This window comes from Neomonachus schauinslandi, chromosome 3 (assembly GCF_002201575.2).
Source record: "Neomonachus schauinslandi chromosome 3, ASM220157v2, whole genome shotgun sequence".
Classification (NCBI taxonomy): domain Eukaryota; kingdom Metazoa; phylum Chordata; class Mammalia; order Carnivora; family Phocidae; genus Neomonachus; species Neomonachus schauinslandi.
Window position 1 is genome coordinate 89,521,945 of NC_058405.1, and position 21,374 is coordinate 89,543,318.

Sequence of the window (21,374 nt, forward strand, 5' to 3'; positions counted from 1 at the left end):
TACATTTGGAAGATTGCAGAAAACCTCCATCTGTATCAGAGTATATGTCAATTTCTGCTCCCCCTGACTTCTGAATTCCAAAAAGACAGGACACTCTGAGTTACCAATGTTCAATCTAGAAAATCAACTCTGAAGGAACAAACCAGAAACCTCTGTTTTTTTTGTTTTTGTTTTTGTTTTTTTCCAGTTGTGTACACTTTCAGCAGTGAAATCCTGGACCGACATCTATGGATACCAATCACGTTGGAAGGCCAGTGTGGAAGAAAGAGCCTCTAGAAGCCTTCAGGTCAGTGTTGTCATTACTATGCACCTTCCAGTGCGAGCAAGTAACATGCATTTGTAAGGCGGTGATAACGACATGTGGGAGGAATTGAAGGTTGACACAGATAACCTCCCACGTGAAGACAAGCCCATGTTCTGTGATCTAGCCAACACAGGTGTGTGAAAGACAAGCTTAAAAAAAATATATCTTCAAGTTCCTAATGACTTTGGGGAAATGGCATAATCACCCATCCCACTGTTTACTCTCAAATTCCAATGATTTTGAGACCAGATGATGACACCCAAGTGTTCCTACCTTTCAGGCAAAAATAACTAGCATTATATAAGTTTTCTCATTTAAATCCTCTAACAAAGTTATAAAGCAGGCAATATTTCTTCCCGTCATGAAGAGAAAAAAAGAAAGAAAAACAGTCTTGCAGAGCTCAAGCAGTGCTAAGAAGGCCACAGTCACAAGCTGTTAGAATTGGGATTCACGAGTGGCTTTAATGATAGAATTTCAGGCACTTGAAAATGACTGTGTGTATATGTAAATGTGTGTATCCTTGTCCGTGTACACTTGTGTGTACATATGTATATAAAAATATATACTTTAAAGAATGCAGTGATTTCAATGCTTTTCGAATCACACCACCTTACTCTGTCTAGAAATGTGACTTTTAAAACTATAATTGAGGGACACCTGGGTGGCTCAGTTGGTTAAGCAACTGCCTTCAGCTCAGGTCATGATCCCAGGGTCCTGGGATCGAGCCCCACATGGGGCTCTCTGCTCAGCCGGAAGCCTGCTTCTTCCTCTCCCACTTCCCCCGCTTGTGTTCCCTCTCATGCTGTCTCTCTCTCTCTCCCTGTCAATTAAATAAATAAATAAAATCTTTAAAAAATAAAATAAATAAAATAAATAAAACTATAATTGATAGTGAAAATTTAAAACTGTAAAGAGGCCTAGAGATCCTTCCTATTAGTCAAACTCTTCTTTATTTTTTACAGAAGCACTCAACCCTGCAGGGTGGTGCTGAATAACCCACAGTAAGACACACAGTAAGCTAGTGGCTGAACCAAAACTTTCATAGAATGGGCTGTGGTCCAAGCTCAGTGTTTGTCCTGTTTTTAATACACTGCCCCGTAGATGGCAAAGCATTAACTCGGGCGCGCACGCACACACACACAGACACACACACAGGTACACACACACACACATGCGCGCGCGCGCGTGAGTGAAAGGGAAGCTATTTTTCACCCCAGATTACATTTCCTTTTACTGAGTCTCCACTGATTCTTCTCCTGGACCGCCCCGGTATTCACAATATTAGCATCCTCACTGAGGGGATAAAGAAAAGATGATTAAGAACAGAAAGGGGAAGGAAATCCGGGATAACTCCCACTCGTGCTTGCTGCTTTGAATACCTACTGCATCTCTTCCACGTTCCTTGCTTATTCCCCTGTGCTCCTAGTTCAGAAAATCATTCACTGCCTGCCTATTGTGGCGCTAGCGGATCCCGCAAGCTCCCCGCAGGTGTGCCGGGCTCGGTCTCCCGGGGGGGGGGACCTCACCAAAAGGGGGCGGAGGCTCCTCAGAGGAGCCTCCCCCTACCCGCTCCGCTTCTTCTGTATTCAGAAGGCAAAAAAAGAAGTCAGGGAGGAATTGTGACAATTCAGCCAAACACTGAGGCAGTCACAAAATAATAGCTGCCACAAGAAGAAGGGATGAATAGCGATTCATCACTGGCGGGCTGGGGTCGGGGGCAGGGGGGTGGTGGGGCGCGGAAGAGCAGTGCGGCCGGCACCGCGTCCCGCGCTCGCAGCAGCCTCTTTGAGAGGCAGTGCTTTGTGTGCAGCGGCGCAGCCAGATCCACTCTAGAGGATCACAGAAATCAGAAGTATGGGCCACGGGCCCCAGGCCTATTCCCCTCTGACCCTTGCTTTGTTCCGCGTTAGGCATTTGTTTGTATTTTTGTTCTGGCCGGTAGGCGTCTGAATTGCAGCCTGGGAGGAGCAGAGTGCTGAGCCCCAGGGAAGAAAGTTCTGATAAAAGCTGCTGGTTACCTCTGGCTGGGGCTGGGGACTCAGCCTTCCCCAGTCAGGAAAAACTAGATTGCCGTTCAGTGCCTAACGGTTGGCTACCCCAGGACCAGGGGCCGACCACAGATCACGTATGGACAGGACCTCAACGTGGGGCTTCCTTGGCCCCTAGGAGCACAGACATCCTCAGTGAAGTTACTTCTCTGCTTTGGAGTTCATTTTCTTTCTGTGTGAAATGCATATTTGGTCTAGGGAAGTAATTTTAGATATGAAACCCATCCCCCAAGAAAAATGTGTAAGAAAGCCCTGCAGTGGAACTAATACAAACTTTTTTGGAAAGCAGGCTGGGTGCAAGACAGGAAAAAAATCCAAGAGCTCTGAAAAACCCTTAAAATCAAGTCAGAAGTGAGGAACTGGTTCAGAGACTGTGAGATACTCTCTCTTCCCTCCTTTTTTGTTATACTTAACCTAACATTTGGAAAACAATAATTTCATATATAACTCTTGATAACGGAAGCTGCCAATCAAAAAATAAGGAATTCTCTGACCACCGATGTAACATTTGCAACCATCGTCCTATATCCACTTAACTCTGATATATTTTTATAGTACTTATTATTATCTGACATGACACTGTGAATTTATTTGCTTATGTGTTTATTCTATGTTTCTCTCATTAGGTATACTCTCCATGGAGATCAGAATTCTGTTTATGTTCAGTTGCTATGTTTCTAGCACTTTGAATAATGTCTGGCACATAAAAAAATGTTTTGAATATATGTCTGGATTTCCTGGAATTTGAGTGGAGTTCTTCTTTGTCCCGTAGCTTGTATATACATATAGTCAACTTAAAGTCTGAGCAATGAGATGAGCATGTCCTTGCCTCTCTAAAAGGTCATTTTCTTTGAGGGAAAAAACATGAGATTTTTAATTTCCAAAGAGTGCCAATTCTACACATTTTGTTGTACTAAAAGTAATCATCTTCTTCATAAAAATGTTAAAAACACAAAAGGGGAGAAAAAAACCCACAAGGGGGATCTCAGCATACAATCTGGAAGAAGAGCTGACAAAGGCAAAGCAGCAGCAACTGGCTGGCGGGCTGCCCACTGGCCCAGGGTGGGCATGGCCAGGGAGCATGAAGCATCCATGGATAAACTGAGCCCAGGGGAAATGGAGCTCTGTAATCAGTAACAAAGAGCCGGCAGCCTTGGGCATAAGCCTCCTAAAAGCTTTGATTGCATCCAAAGGGAGCCTAACAATTTGGAAAAGTGTGAATTGCTGGATTATTAACACAATTGTTCAAAAAGATCTGGGTGCTCTTCAAAGATGTCTATCCCCTCCCAGGGGTGATGCTGGTCTTTCTTTGTGGAGGGGCAATGTGCACTAGAAGGAAGCTAGGCTTGTTCTAAAGCTGTGTTAAATCCTAGTTCAGTTCTAATACTCATTTGTTCTGGATACTTCTGCAAATTACCTAACTCATCTGTAAAACAAAGCTAGGCATAGCTCCCTGGTATGAGTTTGGATAATCGGAAATAATCTTAACAAGGCATCTAGAGTATTATGATTTTCCGTCAACTATTATTATTACTATAGTTGATGTCAAATTAGGAGATATGATTTATACATTAATTTCAAACAACATAAATAGGCATTCCACGTGATCACAATACAATATAAACCAAGGATGAAATGCAAACTTTGTAAAAATTGAATGTAGATGTCATTGCCCACAATATACAAGGTAGGGGAGAAAACATTTTTCTCTATGCCTTTCCTTCTTTCCCTCTTTCCCTTTGCTTCACTTTTCATATTGACAGAAAAAGTCTTTCCCCATTTTTTTCATAATTCAATCTACAAATACTTACAGTAGTCTCAATATATGACCAATGACGTTAACACAGCCCAAATTTGTATTAAATGTATTTTAAATATTGAAAATATTTCCAAATGAAGTTTCCACTTAACATTTAATTTCAAGATGGCAGCTCAATCACAAAGTACCACACAATCCTTTGATCGTATTTTTGCTTTCTCTATTGAAGGCAATATGCCTAATGGCTAAAATCATGGGCTGTGGAAAAACCTGGAATTGTCACTTCTAACCTGCATAAATTTAGGCAAGCTAATAATCTTTAAAAATTTGGTCTAACTGTAAAATGGTTTCAATAGCCCCTATCTCTTAGAGATGCTATAAAAATGAAATGGAATAACACATATAAACCACTAATACAGAGCTTGACGTATCATAAGCCTTCAGCAAATGTTCACTGCTGTAATTGTTTTCAGGATTATTGTATTATTCTTTCTTCTATTTTTGTCATTAAATACTACAAAGTAGGGGCGCCTAGTGGCACAGTGGCACAGACTTGGTTTTAGCTCAGGTAGTGATCTCAGACCTGGGATTGAGCCCCATGGCAGGCTCAGTGTGGAGTCCGCTTGAGCTGCTCTCTCCCTCTGCCCTCCTGCTCCTGCTCTCTCTCTCTAAAATAAATAAATCTTTTAAAAAAAATACTACAAAGTAAATGCTGAATGAATGATCATATCTTTTAAAAAACTGGGAGAAAGCAAAAAATTTTATTTTTTGTACTTAAGGTAAATAATGTGGACCTTTGATTCACACCATTTGGGCAAAATACTATTTGGTCCAAACACTATGACATTCCTCAAAGATGATCTTCAGAGAAGTAAAGCACAATGGTGTCTACATAATAATAAATGTCTGTTGTCAAGAATAATATTAATGGTGTATTTGGATTTTCCCAAACATATTAGTTCATTTTCCTGAAGATAATTATGTACTTTCCTAATGTACAAAGGCTTAGCTATTCTAATTTTTTAGATCTCATCACATAGCAATCATCATCCTTAAGAGGTATCTACTCAAAATACAAATTTCCCCCCAAAAGTCAAAACTATGAATGACTTTTATGAATCAAAACATTCATAATTGGTTAAAGAAAGATCCAAAGACGTGACACAAAGTTTGGGTTGAGAGCAGAAAACCCAAGATGTTCTCATGATCGTCCTAGAATCACAGAAGCTGGAGTCAAAAATGCTCTTACCCAGGAGGTGTAAAGCACAGGGGTTATGAACATGTAGTATGGCAGCCAATAGACTTGGCTTTGGGCCCAGCTCAGCCATTTATGTACTCAGTCTGCACAGAATTACTGAATGCCATTAAGCTTTGGTTGCCTCAACCACAAAATGTCGCTAACAAAGCCAACTTCACAGGGGTGTTAGGGACATTCAATGAAAAAAAAAAGGGGGGGGTATAAAATGCTTGGTACAATAGCTAAGCTAAGACTAGAAACTTGATCTCTTTCCTGTAACATGATACTTGTTCAAAAAATGATGGGGTGAAGGTCAGAGACAGTATGGTGCAGTACTTTTCAGAAAAAAAAATACCACATTTATTGAAAGAAAGTTGATAGATATTTAACAAAAGCTGAATAGGAGATAAATGTTAATACTAAGTATCACAGATATCTAGCATGAATATGAGAAACCGTCCATTTCTTTTCCAAGGTCATGATCCTTTTGGTGGGTTTACTTATTTTGTTGCTGGTGATGAGGGGTTGTTTGTTTATTTGCTTTTTTGTTGTTCTATTTTGTTCTATAAAAGGTTTTTATATCTGGAACAATAAGATTTAAGATTCACTGATTTTGCCTTTCTTTGCCTTTTAAACTCTACTGAAGAACACTTGAAACAAATGATTGTCACAGTCCCAGAAAATATGACCATAGTTGCAAAAACAAATATCCAGATGCACTGGCAGTGGTGGCCCCATGTAGGAGTGTGAAGCCACACATTCCTTGGAAGTTTGCTCTCTGGCTTTTCTCCTCTGTCCTCTTGATGAGGGAACAGAAGGCAAGCTGAGGACAAAGCACAAGCTGACACCCCCACAAACCCCTCCTCTCCCCCCCGTGGGATCTGTGTGACATTCCTCAGGCACTCCCGGCTACCCTAAAGCTAAGGGAAAGGAAAACAGCAGCCACAACGACAAAACACACAAATGGTTAACTAACAGAGATCAACATCCAGCAAGACTGGAGTGTCCCTCCGTTTACAAATGTCTTAGTAGTTTACAAGAAAAACTAGCAACAAGCAATCTCTCAGGCTGGGAAGCAAGGGCCACACCCTCCCCTGCCAATCCCTTCTGGCCCAAATAAGGCACACAAAGTATTCAATAGTTTTTGTTTTTGTTTTTCCCTCAGCATCAGGGATTTTTTTTTACTGAAAATTATCCCCTGTGGGTTGTGGATAGAACAGATCAGGGTGGGTGGGACAGGGCCGCCAACTGGTCCCTTAGAGTGCTGCAGAGCAAAACTGAGGGGCGCCTGGGTGGCTCAGTCGTTAAGCGTCTGCCTTCGGCTCAGGTCATGGTCCCGGGGTCCTGGGATCGAGCCCCACATCGGGCTCCCTGCTCCGCGGGAAGCCTGCTTCTCCCTCTCCCATTCCCTGTGCTTGTGTTCCCGCTCTCACTGTGTCTCTCTCTCTGTCAAACAAATAAATAAAAAAAAAAACAAAAAAAAACTGAGCCTACACCTCCTTGTGTCATCTTCCAAAACTCTGCTTCAGAGCTTCCCTTGCTAATTTTTGGACAAAAAAGAAACATTTCCCTAAAAGAAGCAACACTTAGTAGACACTGCTCTCTAAATCCACATTTAGGGGAGAAAGCAAAATACACATGATAAATTTACCTGACTCAGCAGGGGCACCATCTTGCTAATGATCTAAGCCACCAAATACCATTCAATTGCTTTATACAGAAATCATTTCATTTTATCTTCACCAATTCCTACTAAAGAAAGGCAGGTCTCAATATCCCTACTTTTCTGAGTGGCAATAATCACAGAGAAGTCAGGTGACTTGTCCAGAATCACAAGTTAGAGCCTTATCCTGACAATTCACTGACCTAACTCATAGAAAGTATTTGGTAGAGTGCCTGATAATGTGCAAAAGATGGTAGCAAACACTGGTTTTGTTGGTGTAACTGAACCAAAGGAGAGTTCCTATGCCTGATGTTCAGCAAGCCAATGAAAACTGAGAGTGAGCTTTGGCAGTGAAAGAAAATATGCTATTTATTGATGTGACACCACCTAGGAAAACCGGGAGCTAATGCTCAAAAAGTCCCGAACTCCCCCATGGCTTGTGAGGGTTTTTATGGGCAAATTTGGGGCAGGGGTCTCAGAAGAAAAGGTAGACACCTTGTATTGGGGGCCCATGAGGTCATGCTAGCATGTGTTCTGATGCCACTTGGTCTAGCCCCCTGCAGGTCTTTTCCATCTCTAAGGACTTGGAATCTGAAAAATATGTTTAGTCTTTAAAGATTTCATTAGGTCTTTAAGGTAGTGCTGATTAACTACCTGCCCCATGGGTTCCTTTGATGATAAGCAAAAGCTTCTGTCTCTTGAGCCTATGCCTCCACGCTCCTTGGCAGGTCCAGTCATGTCTGGGGTCCATAACTTCTAAGGTCTTTCTTTCATCCAACTGACAAGACCGATGCCTGAATGCCAGCTTCATTAGTAGTAGCCAACCCCAGAGATCAGAAATTCAAAATTTTTCTAAAGGCTAGGCTCTTCCCATAAAGGTATGTTATTTCTAATTAAATAAATATATATTTGAATCAAATGTTAAATTCCATGATCTAATTGAAGTACTTCATCAATGTGGAGCTTCTAAATGAAATTGGTCCTGAGGGATGTGTTACAATGGAAAACGTACTTGAAATGAGTATCAGGAGTGCCTTTCTCTTTGATAAAGACTCCAACTCCACCTAGATGGAGACATAGGCAGGGAAATCATACAAGAATGAAGTCAAAACACACCTACCCAAAAGGATGTTTTCCTGGAAGGTGGGGGGATGGTTTGGAGTGGACGTGGATTGGGCTTGCCACGGGTTCCGGTTCAACCCCATATGCCACATGTGATAAGTGACTCCTTGCAACTCTCTGGGGTCAGTTTGCTCCACGGTGTCCAGAGGGATAGCTGGATCACCTCCCTTTTAGCTTTGCTATTTTCAGATCCTGTCACACATTATTGGCTCTGAGTCTGTGATTAAGGAATATGGTTTATATTAGATGTATGGTGAACAGTGCTTGCAATCAATCACCATTTTGTGAATGATGCTTACCCATTTCTGTTTTGTAGTCAGGGAGATATATGTATATATGGCATATATACATAGGGCACTGATCAAATAAAGAGCAGGATTCTAGTCCTAAGTGAATTCTTCCAGGCTTGAACTCTCAACAATCTGCAAAAGTATGCAAATTACTCCTCAGTTTTCCCTGAACAAGGATTAAATTAGTAGGTATTGTAAATAACACCTCACAGAGCAAAACCAGGCTGAACAAATAGCTGCATTTGGAAATAGAGACAAGACATGATGAAATGAAATGCAGCATGAAAAAATGCTCAGAAATACAGCTGAGAAGGACATAAAACAGCATATCAGCAATGTTTATAGTGCATTAAGGGAAATGAAAGGAAATCATGAGACCATTTGTGTATATTGGCCTGAAGAATGGAGATGAGTGAGTTCCTCTAGGCAGGCTCCTCCAGCATTTAGTGTCATGCAGTACAAAAAGCACAGGACCACGATTAAAGAGACATGGATGCTGGCTTACAACCTGTCCCCAACTCCTCCTTAGTGATGGCAGTTCTCTCCTGGCTCAGTTTCTTCATCTAGAGAATTGGGAAAACCTCACCCACCTTTCAGGTTTCTATGAGAGTGTTATCCACGTAAGGATACTTTGTCATTTGTAAGTTTTGTTACCAATTTCACTCACTAAAAGCATCACCTTATTTTATACAGAAAGGCACTCGATGCAATGTTATTGCACAAGGTAAAACTCATGTTTCATATAAAGAAGGAAATTCAATGGGGTTATAGTCACAAGGTAAATATAACAAGTACAGTTTAAAGATTGTGATGAATGCCAGGCACTGTGTTCCTTTCTTCCTTCTTTAAACTTTACAATGATTCTACAAGATTGATGAATTTATTTTTATTGTACAAGTGAAGAAACTCAGGCTTGAAGGAGTGGAGTCATTTAACCCAAATCAAACAGCTCTTAGAGGTGAAGATGCAATTTAAAACCAGGTACTCCTATTCCAGGGCTTATAATAAGTATCAACCACTTTAACTAATTCAATAACCCTGTAGTAATTAAGTGTCTTACTACTTATAAGAAACTATACCAGTCTAAAAGGGCTGTGTGTACTGAGAGCAGGGGGAGGGAGACACAGGTCAGAGAAGGTTTTGTGCAAGAAGGAAGTCTCACTGACTGTCCTCCAAAGCTGTATGTAAAGCTTACAGGGAACAAAAGCTCCTGAGGGCAAACCCAAGCAGAGAGCGGAGCACAAAGTCCTCCAAAGCTGTATGTAAAGCTTACAGGGAACAAAAGCTCCTGAGGGCAAACCCAAGCAGATTACTTAGCCCCGACAGGGCAAGGGCGGGGCAATTCCACCTCCAGCAAAGACATTTGAGAACCATGGCAAGGGGCCCCTCCCCCAGAAGATCAGCAAGAACAGCCAGCCAAGACCAAGTTTACTGATCAATGAGAACGGCAAAACTCCAGCGCTAGGGGAATAATGCACATAGAATCCATGGCTTTTTTACCATGATTTTTTAGTCTTTCAAATTTAACTATTTTAATTTTCTTTTTTCTTTTTCTATTTTTTAAATTTTTCTTATTCCCTTTTTCAACCAACATCTTATCAATTCCTTTCTTAAAAATCTTTTTTATTTTTCATTCTTAGAGTCATATTCTATCCCTTCATTGTAGTTAACCTTATTTTTGGTATACATATAAGTTGTTCTCTCTTTAAGATTTTGGAATACAGTTTCTTCTAACAGACGAAAATATACCCTAAATCTCTAGTGTATGGTTTTGTTCTACTCTCCTGCCTGATCACATTCTCTCCTTTTTTTTTTTAATTTCTCATCTTTCTTTTTTCAACCAACTTCCTATCAATTCCTTTTATAAAATCTTTTATAATTTTCATCTTTACAGTCATATTCCATCCCTTCATCATATTTACCCTTATTTTTGTACATATATAAGTTTTTCTTTCTTGAAACTTTTGGGAGGCACTTTCTTCTAACAAACCAAAACACACCCAAAATCTAGTGTGTGGCACTGATCTGTTCACCAGTCTGATCATATTTGATCATATTTTTTTCTTTTTTTTTTTTCCTTTTTTCTTTTTTCTTTCTTTCCCTTTCTTTCCCCCTGGTTTTGGGTCTCTTCTGATTTGTTTAGTGTATATTTTTTCTGGGGTCATTTTTACCCTTTAGCATTTTGTTCTCTAATTCATCTGTTCTCCTTTGGACAAAATGACAAGATGGAAAAACTCACCTCAAAAAAAAGAACAAGAGGCAGTACCAACTGCCAGGGACCTAATCACTATGGACATTAGTAAAATGTCAGAACTAGAGTTCAGAATGATGATTTTAAAGATACTAGCTGGGCTTGAAAAAAGCATGGAACATACTAGAGAAACCCTTTCTGGAGAAATAAAAGAACTAAAATTTAACCAAGTCAAACTCAAAAAGGCTATTAAAGAGGTACAATAAAAAATGGAGGCTCTAACAGCTAAGATAAATGAGGCAGAAGAGGGAATTAGTGATATACAAGACCAAATGATGGAGAATAAAGAAGCTAAGAAAAAGACAGATAAACAACTACTGGATCATGAGGATAGAACTCGAGAGATAAGTGATACCATAAGATGAAACAATATTAGAATAATTGGGATCCCAGAAGAAGAAGAAAGAGAGAGAGGGGCAGAAGGTATATTAGAGCAAATTATAGCAGAGAACTTCCCTAATTTGGGGGAGGAAACAGGCATGAAAATCCAGGAGGCACAGACAACCCCCCTCAAAATCAATAAAAGTAGGTCAACACCCCGACATCTAATAGTAAAACTTACAAGTCTCAGATACAAAGAGAAAATCCTGAAAGCGGCTTGGTACAAGAAGTCTATAACCTACAATGATAGAAACATTAGATTGGCAGCAGACCTATCCACAGAGACCTGGCAGGCCAGAAAGGACTGGCATGATATATTCAGAGCACTAAACGAGAAAAATATGCAGCCAAGAATACTAATCGAGCTAGGCTGTCACTGAAAATAGAAGGAGAGATAAAAAGCTTCTAGGACAAACCCAAACTAAAAGAATTTGCAATCACGAAACCAGCCCTACAAGAAATATTGAAAGGGGTCCTCTAAGCAAAGATAGAACCTAAAAGTAGCATAGACCAAAAAGGAACACAGACATTATACAGTAACAGTAACCTTACAGGCAAAACAATGGCACTAAATTCATATCTTTCAGTACTTACCTTGAATGTAAATGGGCTAAATGCCCCAATCAAAAGACACAGGGTCTCAGATTGGATAAAAAGACAAGACCCATCGATATGCTGTCTGCAAGAGACTCATTTTAGACCCAAAGACACCCCCAGATTGAAAGTGAGGGGGTGGAAAACCATTTACCATGCTAATGGACACCAAAAGAAAGCTGGGGTGGCAATGCTTATATCAGACAAATTGGATTTTAAGATCTAACAATTGTAAATATCTATGCCCCTAACATGGGAGCAGCCAATTATATAAGCCAATTAATAACAAAAGCAAAGAAACACACAGACAACAATACAATAATAGTGGGGGACTTTAACACCCCCCTCACTGAAATGGACAGATCGTCTAAGCAAAAGATCAACAAGGAAATAAAGACTTTAAATGACACACTGGACCAAATGGACTTCACAGACATATTCAGAACATTCCATCCCAAAGCAATGGAATACACATTCTTCTCTAGTGCCCATGGAACATTCTCCAGAATAGATCACATCCTAGGTCACCAATCAGGTCTCAAGTGATACTAAAAGATTAGGATCATTCCCTGACTATTTTTGGACCACAATGATTTGAAACTAGAACTCAATCACAAGAGGAAAGTCAGAAAGAACTCAAATACATGGGGGCTAAAGAGCATTGTACTGAAGAATAAATGGGTCAACGAGGGAATTAAAGAAGAATTAAAAAAATTCATGGAAACCAATGAAAATGAAAACACAACTGTTCAAAATCTTTGGGATGCAGCAAAGGCGGTCCTAAGAAGAAAGTATATAGCAATACAAGCCTTTCTCAAGAAACAAGAAAGGTCTCAAAGACACAACCTAACCCTACACCTAAAGGAGCTGGAGAAAGAACAGCAAATAAAGCCTAAACCCAGCAGGAGAAGAGAAATAGTAAAGGACAGAGTAGAAATCAATGAAACAGAAACCTAAAGAACAGTAGAACAGATCAACAAAAGTAGGAGCTGGTTCTTTGAAAGAATTAACAGGATTGATAAACCCCTGGCCAGACTTATCAAAAAAAGAAAAAAGAGAAAGGACCCAAATAAATGAAATCATGAATGAAAGAGGAGCGATCACAATGAACAACAAAGAAATACAAACAATTATAAGAACTTATTATGAGCAACTCTATACCAGCAAATTAGATAATCTGGAAGAAATGAATGCATTCCTAGAGATGTATCAACTACCAAAACTGAACCAGGATGAAATAGAAAACCTGAACAGACCTATAACCACTAAGGAAATTGAAGCTGTAACCAAAAATCTCCCAACAAACAAGAGCCCAGGGCCAGACGGCTTCTCAGGGGGAATTCTACCAAACATTTAAAGAAGAATTAATACCTATTCTTCTGAAACTGTTCCAAATAATAGAAATGGAAGGAAAACTTCCAAACTCGTTTTATGAGGCCAACATACCTTGATCCCAAAATCAGACAAAGACCCCATTAAAAAGGAGAACTACAGAGCAATATCCCTGATGAACATGGATGCAAAAATTCTCACCAAAATCCTAGCCAGTAGGATCCAACAGTACATTAAAAGGATTATTCACCACGACCAAGTGGGATTTATCCCTGGGCTGCAAGGTTGGTTCAACATCTGCAAATCAATGAATATGATACAATACATTAATAAAAGAAAGAACAAGAATCATATGACCCTCTCAATAGATGCAGAAAAAGCACTTGACAAAGTACAGCATTCTTTCTTGATTAAAACTCCAGAGTTTAAGGAGAGAGGGTACATACCTCAATATCATAAAAGTCATCTATGAAAAACCCACAGCAAATTTCGTTCTCAATGGGGAAAAACAGAGCTTTCCCCCTCAGGTCAGGAAAATGGCAGGGATGTCCACTCTCACCACTGCTATTCAACATAGTATTGGAAGTCCTAGCCACAGCAATCAGACAACAAAAAGAAAAGGCATCCAAATCAGTAAGGAAGAAGTCAAACTCTCACTCTTTGCAGATGATAGGATACTTTATGTGGAAAACCCAAAAGACTCCACCCCAAAACTGCTAGAACTCATACAGGAATTCAGTCAAATGGCAGGATATAAAATCAATGTACAGAAATCAGTGGCATTCCTATACACCAACAACAAGACAGAAGAAAGAGAAATGAAGGAATCGATCCCATTTACAATTGCACCCAAAACCATAAGATACCTAGGAATAAATCTAACCAAAGAGACAAAGGATCTGTACTCAGAAAACTATAAAATACTCATCAAAGAAATTGAGGAAGACACAAAGAAATGGAAAAACATTCCATGCTCATGGATTGGAAGAACAAATATTGTGAAGATGTCAATGCTACCTAGAGCAATCTACACATTCAATGCAAACCCCATCAAAATACCATCAACCTTTTTCAAAGCAAGGGAACAAATAATCCTAAAATTTGTATGGAACCAGAAAAGACCCCGAATAGCCAAGGGAATGTTGAAAAAGAAAAGCAAAGCTGGTGGCATCACAATTCCATACTTCCAGCTCTATTACAAAGCTGTCATCATCAAGACAGTACGGTACTGGCACAAAAACAGACACATAGATCAGTGGAACAGAATAGAGAGCCCAGAAATGTACTCTCAACTCTACGGTCAACTAATCCTCAACAAAGCAGGAAAGAATGTCCAATGGAAAAAAGACAGTCTCTTCAACAAATGGTGTTGGGAAAATTGGACAGCCACATGCAGAAGAATGAAACTGGACCATTTCCTTATACTACACAAAAATAGAGTCAAAATGGTTGAAAGACGTCAATGTGAGACAGGAGTCCATCAAAATCCTAAAGGAGAACAGAGGCAGCAACCTCTTCGACCTCAGCCACAGCAACTTCTTCCTCGAAACATCACCAAAGGCAAGGGAAGCAAGGGCAAAAATGAACTATTGGGACTTCATCAAGATAAAAAGCTTTTGCACCAAAGGAAACAGTCAACAAAACCAGAAGACAACCAACAGAATGGGAGAAGATATTTGCAAATGACATATCAGATAAAGGGCTAGTATCCAAAATCTGTAAAGAACTTATCAAACTCAACACCCAAAGAACAAAAAATCCAATCAAGAAATGGGCAGAAGACATGTACAGACATTTTTCCAAAGAAGACATCCAAATGGCCAACAGACACATGAAAAAGTGCTCAACATTGCTCAGCATCAGGGAAATCCAAATCAAAACCTCAATGAGATACCACCTCACACCAGTCAGAATGGCTAAAATTAACAAGTCAGGAAATGACATATGTTGGCGAGGATGCAGAGAAAGGGGAACCCTCTTACACTGTTGGTGGGAATGCAAGCTGGTGCAGCCACTCTGGAAAACAGTATGGAGGTTCCCCAAAAAGTTGAAAATAGAGTTACCATACAATCCAGCAATTGCACTACTAGGTATTTACCCCAAAGATACAAATGTAGGGATCCGAAGGGGTACATATACACCGATGTTTATAGCAGCAATGTCCACAATAGCCAAACTATGGAAAGAGCCAAGATATCCATCAACAGATGAATGGATAAAGAAGATCTGGTATATATATATATATGCAGTGGAATATTATGCAGCAATCAAAAACAAAAAACAAAAACAAAAACGAAATCTTGTAATTTGCAACAACATGAATGGAACTAGAGGGTATTATCCTAAGCGAAATAAGTCAATCAGAGAAAGACATGTATCATATGATCTCACTGATATAAGGAATTCTTAATCTCAGGAAACAAACTGAGGGTTGCTGGAGTGGTTGGGAGTGGGAGGGATGGGGTGGCTGGGTGATGGACATTGGGGAGGGTATGTGCTATGGTCAGCACTGTGATTTGTGTAAGACTGATGAATCACAGACTTGTACCTCTGAAACAAATAATACATTATATGTTAAAAAAAATAGAAGAAGAAGAAGATAGTAGGATGGGACAAATGAAGGGGGGAAATAAGTGGGGGAGACAAACCATGAGAGACTATGAACCCTGAGAAACAAACTGAGGGTTCTAGAGGGGAGGGGGATGGGGGGATGGGTTAGCCTGGTGACGGGTAATAAAGAGGGCACATATTGAATTGAGCACTGGGTGTTATATGCAAACAATGAATCATGGAACAGTACATCAAAAACTAATGATGTAATGTATGATGATTAACATAACATTATAAAATAAAATTAAAAAAAAAAAGAAAAATATCCTGTCAAAATCCACTATGATGGGTGCCTAGGTGGCTCAGTTGGTTAAGCTACTGCTTCAGCTTAGGTCATGATCCTGGAGTCCCAGGATCGAGTTCCGCATCGGGGTCCCTTCTTAGTGGAGAGTCTGCTTCTCCCTCTGACCCTCCCCTCCCCATGCTCTCTCATTCTCTCTCAAATAAATAAATAAAATCTTTAAAAAAACCCACTATGATGAAATAATTATCATAAATTGCTAAATTATCTAGTAAGCAAGATGCAAAGAAATGGAAAATTTCAGCAGAGAGATGGAAATGATAAAAAAACAGATGAAAATATCAGAAGTGAAAAATATACTAAATGAATTCATGTGTTTGGCTTCACAGCAGACTATACAGAGAAGAGGAAAATATCAATGAACTTGAAAACACATCTATGGAAACTATCAAAACTGCAACACAAAGATAAAAAAGAATAAAACAGACACAATATCAGAGATCTGAGATACAACATCAAATATCTAACATACATGCAATTAGAGTTTTAGAGGGGAGTGGGGGGAGTGAGACACAGGAAACACTTGAATGGATAAAACCAAGAACGTTCTAACCCAGACATGAGCAAAAGAGTAGACTAGGCAGTTCCAACCTGTCATCTCCCCACAGCAACATTGAAGAACAAGCAGAAATTATTAGAACTCTGGAAAACAGTCAAAAGTTTATAGTAACCAAACAAACACCAAATCAAGAAAACGCACTTCAAAGTGGTAGGCATGTCTTGTGACAATTTGATTTGTCCTTCACCCCACCACTGCTCTGCCCTTGGTGCAGCAGTGGCCTTGGTCTTGAAGCAGTGGCAGCCTGAATTCACACTGTGGTCCCCTTTCTGTGGTTCTAGATAGAGAAGAGAAGAAACTATTTGCAAATATCATTATGTAAGTTCTAACCTTTCTGGGACTACCTGAAAGATGATGTAAGGGGCTTAGCTCTGTTTCACCTAACTCAGAACTCAGACTAGAAAAGCAGTGAATAATGGTAAAAAACAAAAACAAACCAAAACAAAAAAACCTGCAAGCCAAACAAGCAACCCTCAGATGCCTATGGCTAAAGATTATGGTCAGAGTATACAGTAAGCTGCATGAGGTCCAGAACAAAAGCTGGAGAGACTTTCTTTAGTAAATTAAGGCATTCGGAAGTAGCAATGTATGGTGGGGAATTTAGAAAACCACATGTATGCCCAGGGCAAGACCCCATGTTCAGTAAAGGCCTGAGAAGTTTAAGCTTTCACCTTGGACTAATGCCTCGTCAGTACAAACCTGGCTAAGTGCTGAGCCAGTCCTCAAAGACTTGGAGAGGTGGGTTCTCTCTCTCTCTCTCTCTCTTTGGTTTTCTGCTTGTTTTCTTCATTTTTTTCTTCTTTCAGAATCAGTGAAATAAAAAATTGGTTTTTTTTTAAAGATCAGAAAACTGGAAAATCTTACAAATGAAAGAGAGAAGACACACATAACTAAAATCAGCAATAAAAGGAGGGACATTTCTACCAACCATACAGAAATAAAAGGTATTATAAAATAATACTATGAACAGTTGTGTACCAACAAATTCTATGTCTTGGATGAAATGGACAAATTCATATAAACACACATTAACTCTGCTGACTAAAAGTGAAGTAGAAAATCTCAACAGACCTATAGCAAGTAAAGAGAGTGAATCGTTAATAAAAACACCTCCCAAATAAAAAAGTCTATGAGCAGATGGCTTCACTACCAAATCCTACCAAACATTTAAAGAATAGTTAGCAAAAAATATTATTTATGAAAATTTTATTTATTTAGAGAGTGGTGGGGAGGGGCAGAGGGAGAGGGAGACAGAATCTTAAGCAGACTCCATGCCCAGTGCATGAGCCTGACGTGGGGTTTGATCTCACAACCCTGAGATCATGACCTGAGCAGAAATCAAGAGTTGGACACTTAACTGACTGAGCCACCAGGGTGCCCCAGAAAAATTTTTTGATGAATTCTCTAATTCATCAAAATATGGATGAGAAAATACTTCCTTATTCATTTTATGAAGCAAGTATTACCCTTATACCAAAGCCAAACAATGACATCACAAAAAATTACATGAATATAAATATACTCATAAAAATAGAGGTGAGAGATTTTTACCTCCAGAAGACCTGCATTACAATAAATGTTAAAAGAAATCTTCACATCAGAGGGAAATGGTACATATACCTGTAAGGCAAAATAAATAACACCAATGAGGAAAATATCTGTGTAAATATAAAAATATATGTATTTTAAATGATTTTAGTGAAAGAAAGAGAGAGAGGGATTTGAGAGACTGATGACCATATAAACAAAAATAACAACAATGTATTATGGAATGTGTAATATTTATAGAAGTAAAATATAAATAACTGTAGCACAAGGAGCTGGCAGTGGGATAAATGGAATTAATCAGTTGTAAGATTTTCACACTATATATGAAGTAGTGTGATTTCAAAGCAGTATTATATGAAAGCAGACTGTGATAATTTAAAGATGTGTACTTTAATCTCTAGAGCAACTAGGAAAACAAAAGACAAAAAGCTAAATAGAAAAAAATCAGTTTAAGTTTTAAAATTGAATAGTAAAAAGAATCAACACAAAATAATCCAAGAAAGAGGGAACAGACTAACATGGAAAAATTTCATAAATAAATATAAAACAAGTGACAAGATATTAGACTTAAACCCAATCTTACTGATAATTATAAAAAATGCAAACGGACTGGGATGCCTGGCTGGCTCTGCCCAAAGAGTGTGCAATTCTTGATCTCAGGGCTGTGAGTTTGAAGCTTGTGTTGGGTGTAGAGATTACTAAAAAAGAGTAATAATAATAAGTGAACTTAAAAAAAAAAATGCAGGGACGCCTGGGTGGCTCAGTCAGTTAAGTGTCTGCTTTTGACTCGGGTCATGATCCCTCCTTGCTCAGCAGGGAGCCTGCTTCTCCCTCTGCCTGCAGCTCCCCATCCTCGTGCTCTCTCTCTCTCTCTCTGACAAATAAATGAATAAAATCTTAAAAAAATGCAAATGAACTAAAGTTCTTCTGATGACCAAGATAGAAATAACAGGGATTGATTTCCCTTTCAATGGAAAAAACTCACAAAAGTTGGACAAAAATCCATAAAAGAGCAACATTCAACACTGGACATCTGGTAACAATGGATTGTGATCTCTGATCGACAAAAAACAAAAGACACCAGTTCTCAGATTTTCCCAGTTTGCTGTCTTGAGAAAGTGTCCAGGTCATGCTGCAGGGAGGGGAAAGCCAGGTGGAGCTGTGCTGACTCCCTGAGCTGAGGAGAAAATGCTAAGTGAGACAAGACCTAGGTGCCCAGAGTTTGCCAGACAGAGAGGAGAAAGCTCTACGCAGAGATGGGGGTTTCTAGATCTGCAGAATGTCTCCCTCAAGAATTCAGTGGAGTACTTACCAGCACATGAGTGTGAGGACACTCATAATGCAGGAGAAAGGATACAGTTTAACAGTGTTGGGCACCCATACCAAGCTAGAAAAAAAAGTCTATTCCCACCAATCTGACTGGAAAATCTCATAGTTAAAGGAACATCAGTGGTGTCCCTGAAGCTGGTAATTACAGGGGTAAATAAACAATATTTTAAAAAATAAACTGGGAATGATGGGCGGTTCAGTTGGTTAAGTGACTGCCTTCAGCTCAGGTCATGATCTCAGGGTCCTAGGATCGAGTCCCACATCAGGCTTCTTGCTCAGTGGGGAGCCTGCTTCTCCCTCTGCCTGCCACTCCCCCTGCTTGTGTGTGCGCCCTCTCTCTTTCTTTCTCTCTCTCTCTCTCTCTGACAAATAAATAAATAAAATCTTTAAAAATAAATTATAAAAACCTAACTATCAAAAAAATAATGTATTGTGTGTTTATGAGACACATTGAAAGGAAATACATGACATCCACCGCACAAATGTTAAGGGGGGACAGATGGAAGCATACTATTATCAGATTCTTGTATTATACTGGAAGTAGCATATTATCATTTGAAAGTAGACTGGGTAAGTTAAAAAGTAAATTGTAAACCCAAAAACATCACTAAAATCACAAACAAAAGGAATTACAGCTTGTGAGCCAATGAAAGATAAAATGGAATCATGAAAAATGCTCAGTGAATCCAAAGGAAGACAGAAAAATAGGGGGGGAAAGTGAACAGAATTGGGACAAATAAAAAAACAAAATATGGTGATAGTTTAAACCTAACCAAATAAATAATTACAAAGCCCTAATCAAAAGGCAGAGATGGTCAGATTGGATAAAAATGCAAGATCCCAAATCCGGCTGCTGTTGTGGGTTAAATTGTTCTCTCTCTCTCAAAGAGATGTTCAAAGTTCTAACCCCAAGTTCCTGTGAATGTGACCTTATTTGGAAACAGGATCTTTGCAAATATAGTAGTTAGATTAAGATGAAGTCATATTAGACTAGACTGAACCCCAAATCCAATGGCTGGAATATATAGAAGGAGGCCCCATGAAGACACAGAGACACAGAGACATGGAGGAAAGATGGCCATATAAAGATGGAGGTAGAAATCAGAGTGATGCAACCACAGCCAAGGGATGCCAAGAGTTTCTGGCAAACACCAGAAGCCAAGAAGAAGCAAGGGAAGATTCTTCTCTAGAGCCTTCAGAGGGGCCATAGCCTTCCTAAACCTTGATTTTGACTTTAGCCTCCAGAAACTGTGATAGAAAAAATTTCTGTTGTTTCAACTCCCCAGCTGGCAGTGATTTGTTATGGCAACCTTAGGGTGTTAACACAATGTTGGTATTAGGAAGTGGGGTGCTGCTGTGATAAATGCCTAAAAATACGGAAGTGGCCTTGGAATTGAGTAAATGGTAGAGACTGGAAAAATTTTAAGGTGCTTGATGGAAAAAGCTAGATTATCTTGAACATATTTTTGGTAGAAATATACATACAGGGGCGCCTGGGTGGCTCAGTTGGTTGAGTGACTGCCTTCGGCTCAGGTCATGATCCCAGGACCCTGGGATCCCTGCTCAGCAGGAAGCCTGCTTCTCCCTCACCCTCTCCCTCTGCCTGCTATTCCCCCTGCTTGTGTGCTCTCTTTCTCTGTCAAATAAATAAAATCTTTTTTTAAAAAAAAAAAGGAAAAAAAGAAATATACATACAGAAAAGACACAAATTTTTGAGAATGGTGTAACACCAGAGACATTGCCAGCTAGGACTACATGGGCCAGAGATGAGACCAACAAAGGAAGGCTATAAGTATTCTGGGATTCTGCCAGCAAGAAATAGGCTGAGAATACTAATTGATTATGAACTTGTGCTATCGTTCAAGAATAAGGATTGACAACTACAAGCATGGCTCAAAGGCTAGCAAGGCTGACAGGGCTTCCGTGGGATCTGTGGGCCTCGACAGAAAAGCATCGAGACACAGAGGATTATTCACAGTCATTTAAGCCTAATGGAATTTACCACACTGAGTTTCACACTTGCTTAGGGTCTATGAATCTAGGGGG